The following is a 9,271-nucleotide window of genomic DNA, read 5'->3' on the forward strand; positions in this document are numbered from 1 at the left end:
GTTTAAAGGGAACATTAGGTGGGGCTTCTTCACACAGAGAGTGGTGGGAGTATGGAATGAGCTGCCGGACAAGGTGGTCAATGCGGGTTCTTTTATAACATTTAAGAATAAATTGGACAGATACATGGATGGGAGGTGTATGGAGGGACATGGTCCATGTGCAGGTCAGTAGGACTAGGCAGAAAATGGTTCAGCACAGCCAAGAAGGGCCAGAAGGCTTGTTTCTGTTCTGTAGTTTCTATGGTTTCTATGATTTCTATTGATATATTAATGTACGTTATATCTAAGTTGTATAAGATGTCAACGAGGCATAATTTGGAGTGTTGTGTGCAGTTTTAGTCACCTACCTACAGAAAAGACATAAGCAAGGTTGTAAGAATGCAGAGAAAATTTACAAGGATGTTGCCCGGTCTGAAGGACCAGAGTTTTTAGGAAATATTGAATGGGTTAGCGCGGCATTCTTCCGACATTAGAAGACTGAGCAGAGATTTGATAGAGGTATACAACATTATGTGGGGTATAGATACGGTAAATGCAAGCAGTTTATTTTCCACTGAGGTTATTAGCACTACAACCAGAGGTCATGGTTAAAGGTGAAACTGAGAGATTTACGGGGCATACAAGGGCGAGACAGAGACTCAAACGGCAGTGAGCGTGTGGAATGAACTTCCAGTACAAGCTGTTCATTGAGAACTCGATTTCAACGTTTAAGAGAGTTCGGTTTGTTACATGGAAGAACCAATATGGAGGGCTTCATCGTTGGGGAGAGGGTGCAGGCAGTTTAAATAGCTTTCCGCAAGCATTAGACGGTCCGATGGACTTGCTGCTGTAGGGTACTACTCCATGAATTTATAACTCTATGGCTCAGTATTGCTCTCTAGTGCTCGGTAGGTGGTACAAAATGAATCAGGACAACTCAGGGAATTTGGCTGCATTACTATTAGCTTGTTTCTTTATGTCCGTCCTCCCATCCCCCGCCCCCCCCCCCCGAAATCCTAACAATGTGTGTTATTTGTACTATATGGTTTATTTAGTGTACTGCGTGGTCTTGGTAATAAGTTATGTACATTGCTCACGGAGGAATGTTGCTTTATTGGGATATATTCCGTATATTGAATGATGATAAATATGAAACTTGAAGTTCTATACTGTAATCCTCCATGACTGTAGAATTGGGAGAGTAATATTCAAGTCGATTTTCTCAGCAACTTGGGCGTATCTGCAACGTCTTTTCGACCGTACCGGGTGGCACATTGAAAGTGATGACCCGAGCATTGTACAACCAGTAAATAAATATGGTCAAATAAAACAGTAAAGCATAACTGCAACTCATATTTTGATGTGACTTACATCCAAGTTTGAAATTTCAATTCGAGTGCAGTTATGCAACAGCATTGGTGCTCAGGTATGGGTTTGGGTGGAAAATCCCTGATGAACCGGGGGGGCATGAGTCAGGGGCACTAATAGTTTTATCTTCAGTTCATTTGGTAAATTTGTTGAAATTAAAAGTCAAAGCGGGTTTAGCTGGAAGTCAAAGCGCTGGAATGTTATGATGAGGTTGTATAAGGCATTGGTGAGGCCGAATCTGTAGTATTCTGTTCAGTTTTGGTCACCAAATTACCGGAAGGATATAAATAAGGTTGAAAGAGTGCAGAGAAGGTTTGCAAGGATGTTGCCGGGACTTGAGAAACTCAGTCGCAGAGAAAGGTTGAATAGTTTAGGACTTTATCTCCTGGAGCGTAGAAGAATGAGGGGAGATTTAATAGAGGTATATAAAATTATGGTGGGTATAGATATAGTGAATGCAAGCAGACTTTTTCCACTGAGGCAAGGGGAGAAAAAAAAAACAGAGGGCATGGGTTAAGGGTGGTGGGGGGGGGAAGTTTAAAGGCAACATTAGGTGGGGCTTCTTCACACAGAGAGTGGTGGGAGTATGGAATGAGCTGCCGGACAAGGTGGTCAATGCGGGTTCTTTTTTAACATTTAAGAATAAATTGGACAGATACATGGATGGGAGGTGTATGGAGGGACATGGTCCATGTGCAGGTCAGTAGGACTAGGCAGAAAATGGTTCAGCACAGCCAAGAAGGGCCAGAAGGCCTGTTTCTGTTCTGTAGTTTCTATGGTTTCTATGATTTCTATTGATATATTAATGTACGTTATATCTAAGTTGTATAAGATGTCAACGAGGCATAATTTGGAGTGTTGTGTGCAGTTTTAGTCACCTACCTACAGAAAAGACATAAGCAAGGTTGTAAGAATGCAGAGAAAATTTACAAGGATGTTGCCCGGTCTGAAGGACCAGAGTTTTTAGGAAATATTGAATGGGTTAGCGCGGCATTCTTCCGACATTAGAAGACTGAGCAGAGATTTGATAGAGGTATACAACATTATGTGGGGTATAGATACGGTAAATGCAAGCAGTTTATTTTCCACTGAGGTTATTAGCACTACAACCAGAGGTCATGGTTAAAGGTGAAACTGAGAGATTTTCGGGGCATACAAGGGCGAGACAGAGACTCAAACGGCAGTGAGCGTGTGGAATGAACTTCCAGTACAAGCTGTTCATTGAGAACTCGATTTCAACGTTTAAGAGAGTTCGGTTTGTTACATGGAAGAACCAATATGGAGGGCTTCATCGTTGGGGAGAGGGTGCAGGCAGTTTAAATAGCTTTCCGCAAGCATTAGACGGTCCGATGGACTTGCTGCTGTAGGGTACTACTCCATGAATTTATAACTCTATGGCTCAGTATTGCTCTCTAGTGCTCGGTAGGTGGAAGTTCAAAATGAATCAGGACAACTCAGGGAATTTGGCTGCATTACTATTAGCTTGTTTCTTTATGTCCGTCCTCCCATCCCCCGCCCTCCCCCCCCCCCCCGAAATCCTAACAATGTGTGTTATTTGTACTATATAGTTTATTTAGTGTACTGCGTGGTCTTGGTAATAAGTTATGTACATTGCTCACGGAGGAATGTTGCTTTATTGGGATATATTCCGTATATTGAATGATGATAAATATGAAACTTGAAGTTCTATACTGTAATCCTCCATGACTGTAGAATTGGGAGAGTAATATTCAAGTCGATTTTCTCAGCAACTTGGGCGTATCTGCAACGTCTTTTCGACCGTACCGGGTGGCACATTGAAAGTGATGACCCGAGCATTGTACAACCAGTAAATAAATATGGTCAAATAAAACAGTAAAGCATAACTGCAACTCATATTTTGATGTGACTTACATCCAAGTTTGAAATTTCAATTCGAGTGCATTTATGCAACAGCATTGGTGCTCAGGTATGGGTTTGGGTGGAAAATCCCTGATGAACCGGGGGGGCATGAGTCAGGGGCACTAATAGTTTTATCTTCAGTTCATTTGGTAAATTTGTTGAAATTAAAAGTCAAAGCGGGTTTAGCTTGCTTACAATAAATATTCTGATGAACTAGCTTCAGGTCTATCCGCTTCAAATTTTATTGCTTCCTATTATAACGATTGATACTGGTAATGTCCTCAGAGCAAAGAACATATACGAGAAAGAAACATACACAAAGCGAGGTGACCTCTAACCGATTGCGCTTAAGTGAGTACAAACCCGGGGATCTCCAACATTGTCTCAGCATAGACGCTCATAAGGTCGAAGTGCATTAGAGAAGGTTCAACAGGTTGCCATTTTGCATGATCGTTAACGTGCAGAACAAAGACAGAAACTACCTGTACGGAGAATTAGATGTGATCTTACTGAAACGCTTACGTTTCTGAGGCAGATGGCTTCGAAATACCAAAAAGTCGATATTCAGAATATCCTATATATAGTCCAGGACATGGCGCAATGTTTCATAGTAAGGAGTCACAACTTAGGTCGGGAATGTACTGAATATCTCTTTCAAAGGATGTTCGAATTATTTGCTCCATACAGCCGTGAAGATGGGTCGCTAAATCCGTCTATGGCCTATAAAAAGGCATCTTCTGATCGCAGGCAATTCAGCGATCTCTGGTGAAGTGTGCAGATGAAAATCTCGTGTTAAGGTTGTATCAGCATTAGCTTCAAGGAGTACACAGTGACGCGCGGCCTTTCTTAGATTTCACATCCCCCGTTGCTACTTGCTAACCTCACATAACATGACTCTGTTCCGTAAATGCTTATTGCCGACATAATCATGATACCAGCACCAACTTTCGCTGTTTCTGCAGCAAGTGAATTTTCGCTACTTCCTGCCCTAAAGGACTACTGCAATTTTATTTATAAATACCACGGTTGGCTAAATGTGTTCTAGGTCATACCAGCACATGCATTATACAAATCGAATAGGTGCAGCAAACGGGTATTTGTGTACCAAAATCACCTACACAAGAGATTATGCAGATGCTGGAATTCCAGAACAACACAAAATGCTGGACGAAATCAACAGGTCAGTATGGAAGTGAATGAACAGTCGTTTCGGGTCTAAACCCTTCTCCAGGACAGAAAAATAAGATGAACGACAACCATTTCATATTTGATAGGATAAGTCAGGTGACTGGTAAAGGGTTTCACTGAGGGAGCCGACTCTCGTAGGGTGAAGAAAAGGGGGATGCGGTTTCTTTCGTGATAGCTTTCTTTTCAACTGGTGGGATTTACGGAAAATTATGTGTTGGTTGCAGAGGCTCATGAGATGGCAGGTGATGAGAAGGGCAACCCTATCGCTTTATTTGTTGCCAGTAAGGCGGGTATGCGCGGATAACCGTGAAATATCCTCGTCCTTTAGAACGGATTAGAGCACTGAGAATGGCTCCAGAGGTAATGTGTTTACAGTAGCATGCAAAGGTTTAGGGACCCCAGTCAAAATTTCTGTTACTGTAAACGATGGACTGATCTCCAAAAGTCATAAAGTTAAAGATGAAAAAATCTTTTCAACATTTTAAGCAAGCTTTGTGTATTATTTTTGTTTTGTGCAATTTTAGAGTGAAAAAAAGGAAAGGAGCACCATGCAAAAGTTTGAGTACCCCAAGAGATTTGAGCTCTCAGATAACTTTTACCAAGCTCTCAGACCTTAATTAGCTTGTTAGGGCATTATCTTGTTCACAGTCATCGTTAGGGAAGGCCAGGTGATGCAAATTTCAAAGCTTTATAAATTCTCTGACTCCTGAAACCTTGTCCCAGCAATTAGCAGCAATGATCTCCTCTAAGCAGCTGCCTAGCATTCTGAAAATTAAAATAAATGATGTCGATAACGCAGGAGAAGGCTATAAAAAGATAGCAAAGAGTTTTCAGGTAGCCGATTCCTCAGTTAGTAATGCAATTAAGAAATGGCAGCTCACAAGAACGGTGGAGGTCAAGTTGAGGTCTGGAAGACGAGGATGATCTTTCCGAGAGAACTGCTCGTAGAATTGCTAGAAAGGCAAATGAAACACACCGTTTGACTACAAAAGATCTTCAGGAAGATTTAGCAGACTCTGAAATGGTGGTGTACTGTCCTACTGCGCAGCGACACCTGCACAAATATGACATTCATGGAAGAGTCATCAGAAGAAAATCTTTCCTACGTTCTTAACAGAAAATTCATCGGAAAAAGTTTGCAATGGAACATCTAAACAAACCTGATGCATTTTGGAAACAAGTCCTGTGGACTGATAAAGTTAAAATCAAACTTTTTGGCCGCAATGAGCAAAGGTATGTTTGGAGAAAAAAAAAAGGTGCAGAATTTCATGAAAAAAAAACACCTCTCCATCTGTTAAGCACGGGGGTGAATCAATGATGCTTTAGGTTTGTGTAGCAGCCAGTGGCACGGGGAAAATTCACTGGTAGGGGGAAGAATGAATTCAATTAAATATTAGGAAATTCTGGAAGCAAACATCACACTGTCCGTAAAAAAGCTGAATATGAAAAGAGGATGGTTTCTACAAAGGGATAATGATCCTAAAGACACCTCAAAATCCACAATGGACTTCCTCAAGAGGCGTAAGCTGAAGGTTTTGCCATGGCCCTCACAATCCCCCGAACTAAACACCATCGAAAATCTGTGGATAGACCTTAAAAGAGCAGTGCATGCAAGACGGCTGAAGAATCTCACAGAACTAGAAGCCCTCTGCAAGGAAGACTGGTCAAAAATCCCCCAAAGAAGAATTGAAAGACTCAGTTGGCTACAGAGAGCTTTTACAAGCTGTGATACTTGTTCAATGGGGTGTTTTTTTTAACTACTGACCATGCAGGGTGCCCAGACTTTTGCTTCCGGCCTGTTTACTTTTTTTGTTACTTTTAAACTGTAAAATATGGAAATAAAAAAGTCATCTTGCTTAAAATAATAAATAAATGTGTCATCTTTAACTTTATGCCTTTTGGAAATCAGGTAATCTTTTACTGGCTTAGCTATTCACAGTAACAAAAAATTGATGAGGGGTGCCCAAACGTTTGCATGCCACTGTATATATACTGTGTGTGGGATGTCAGATATCAGGGAGATCTCCAGTACATCTGTACCAGATGCACATAGCTGCAGGTCCTGAGCGGACTGCATTATCGTGGACCTATCGATTTGAAGTGATAGTGAGTGAGTGAGTGGGCCTCGCACAAGTCGGGTGCAAGTGTTTAAAAAAAAAACAGCGTTTCGCGGGACTCGGTGCATTATCGGCAGACCAAAAAAATTGCAGAGACAGCGAGCTTCGCACAGGTCGGGGAGAAAGGTTTTATAGAGGGAGTTTTTCACGGCGCTGTGCGCATTAGTGGGAGATCAATTCATGAGCGTTTGATTAGCAGGTGCAAATAAATAGGTAAAGCAGGATCAAAATAGAGCGGCCATTATGCGAGTGGACCAGTGTGGGAGTGGGAACTTCAGGCTTTGACGAGGAGGCACAAGTCAGCAGCAAGTAAGGGTTTTGTCGTCGTTGAATAAAAAGTCACTAAATTAGAGCTGTTTAAATAAAGTAGGGATTATTCAAGATCAGGCGATGTGCTGTAACTGCATGATGTGAGCGCTGTGGACCCTATTGTGGTTCATAGTGATATCTGCAGTAAGTGATCGCTGGTTGAGGAACACAGGTTAAAGTTGGTGACCTGGAATCTGAGCTTCAGACACTCAGGATCATCAGGGAGGGGGAGAGTTACCTGGATTCTCTATTTTAGGACATAGGCACACACATGAGATTAGCCGCTTCTAATTCGGTTTGTGGTAAAGGTCAATAAGGTATAAATGCTAGTAAGGCAGATAGTGGGATCCGAGAGACAGTGCTGGAGGAACCTCAGACCTTGAATTTGAGGTTTTTGCTCACAGTGTGGATGACAGTGGGGTCTGTAAGAACGATGAACAACCTTACTGTGGCACCGTAGTTCAGGGAACCATTCACGAAAGGCGAAAAAGAGACATGCAGCGATAATCGGGAAGAATATAGTCAGGGGAATAGACAGAGTTCTCTGTGGCGAAGATAAAGTGTCCTAAAGGCTGTGTTGCCAACTTGGTGCCTGATTCAGGACATCTTATCTGATTTGCAGAGCAGTTTGCAGTGGAAGTGGAAAGATCCAGTTGTCGTGGTCCATGTAGGTACCAACGACAGAGGTAGAACGAGGTAAGAAGTCTGCTAGGCGGATTTGAGCAATTTGGGACTAAATTAAAGAGCAGAATAAAAAAAAGTAGAAATATCTGCATTACTAATTGACCAACGTGTAAATTAGCATCGGATCAAGAAGATTAGAAAGTTAAATGCGTTGATTTGCAAAGAGTCGAGTATTAGAATGCCATTATTGAAGGTGGGAATGTTAGGGAGAAAAATGTTCTGACCTCAGTCAAAGCCAGGAATCAAAAGGTTGAGCATGGTGCAGCTAACGTTTTGAGCTGCATATAATTCAATGCAATATGTATTTCATGAAGAGCAGATGATCTGTGTTGATGCAGGGGAAGGACTGGCATCTCAATATTCCGGGGTTCAGTTGTCGTCGACATCGACAGAGTGGGAGAGATGAAAGGGGCTGGGTGGCTTTTCTAAGCAAGGAATTCATCATTGCAGTGCTCAATCAGGACAGCTTAAATAACTCGGCCGGTGAGGTTTTATGTGGGGAAATGAGGACCAAGACAGCTACCACCAGGGTAACTGGGCTGCATTATAGAACATCCAACAGTCCGCACAATTTGAGGCAAAATTTAGAGAAATAGCAGGATCTTGTATGAGGTTGTTATAACAGTAGGTGATTTTAACTTTCCACATATTGACTGAGGCTCTCATACTGGAAGAGGAGAAGTTGGGATTGAGTGCATCAAACGTGCCCAGTTATTTTTTTTTTAATCAGTATACATAATTCGCAACGAGATAGTGTGCGATGTTTAATTTGATACTGGGGAACGAGACGGGGTAGGTGAATGACGTTTGTGTCCAGTGATCATACTGCCATTAGTTTCAAAGTGAATATGGAAAACAAAAAAGTTAAGTCTTGTCCTAAAGTTAACGTGCTAATTTGGAGAACGGACAATTTTGTTATCAGAAGTAATCAGGCTTGCATTGGGTTGGCTATTTTCTGGCAGAGTTACATGAGAGAGCACAAACTTTGTGTGATTTTCAGAATAAAAGGTAAAAGTAACAAGTGAATTGGCCCTTTTTTCTGAGAGATATTAAGATCCTGGCTAAGAACAAAATGTGGTACATAGCAGGTACACAGAATGGTCGGAACAAACGAGGTGTTATAGGATATGCCGAATGCAAGAAAACCCTTAGAAATAAACCAGGAGGGCTACATGATAGCATGACTTTGCCCGAGGAGACAAGGGGAAGGGAAATCCTAACCTATTAACAGACTCTATAGATATGCTGATAACAAAATAATTACAAAGGACAAAAATGATCCTCAAGAAGATCAGAATGCTAATATATCATGGAGGCAGAAGAGATGGAGGAGATATTAATTAATTAATTCGAATTTGTATTTCCTCGGGTGACTAACAAAGATTTCATAGCTGTGAGGCAAATTCACAGCGAGTTCATGGAACCTATACAGATTATAGTGGAAGAGGTGTTTGCTGCCTTGAGGCAAATTAGGTTGATAAATGCTTAGGACCTGAGAAGGTGTTTCCTCGGACACTATGTGAGGCAAGTGGGGAAATTGCAAATACGCTAGATGAGATGTTTAAATTGTCCTTAGTGACCGGTGAGGAACGGTGAATTTGGTGATAGCTAATATTGATACGCTGTTTAGGGAGGACTCTAAAAAACAAACCAGAAAATTATAGGTCGTTGAGACTGACATCAGTAGTGGGAAAATTATTGGAATATATTGTAAGTGACCAAAGATATGAGCTTCTGGATAGATA

This window comes from Mobula hypostoma, chromosome 8 (genome assembly GCF_963921235.1).
Source record: "Mobula hypostoma chromosome 8, sMobHyp1.1, whole genome shotgun sequence".
NCBI classification, from domain to species: domain Eukaryota; kingdom Metazoa; phylum Chordata; class Chondrichthyes; order Myliobatiformes; family Myliobatidae; genus Mobula; species Mobula hypostoma.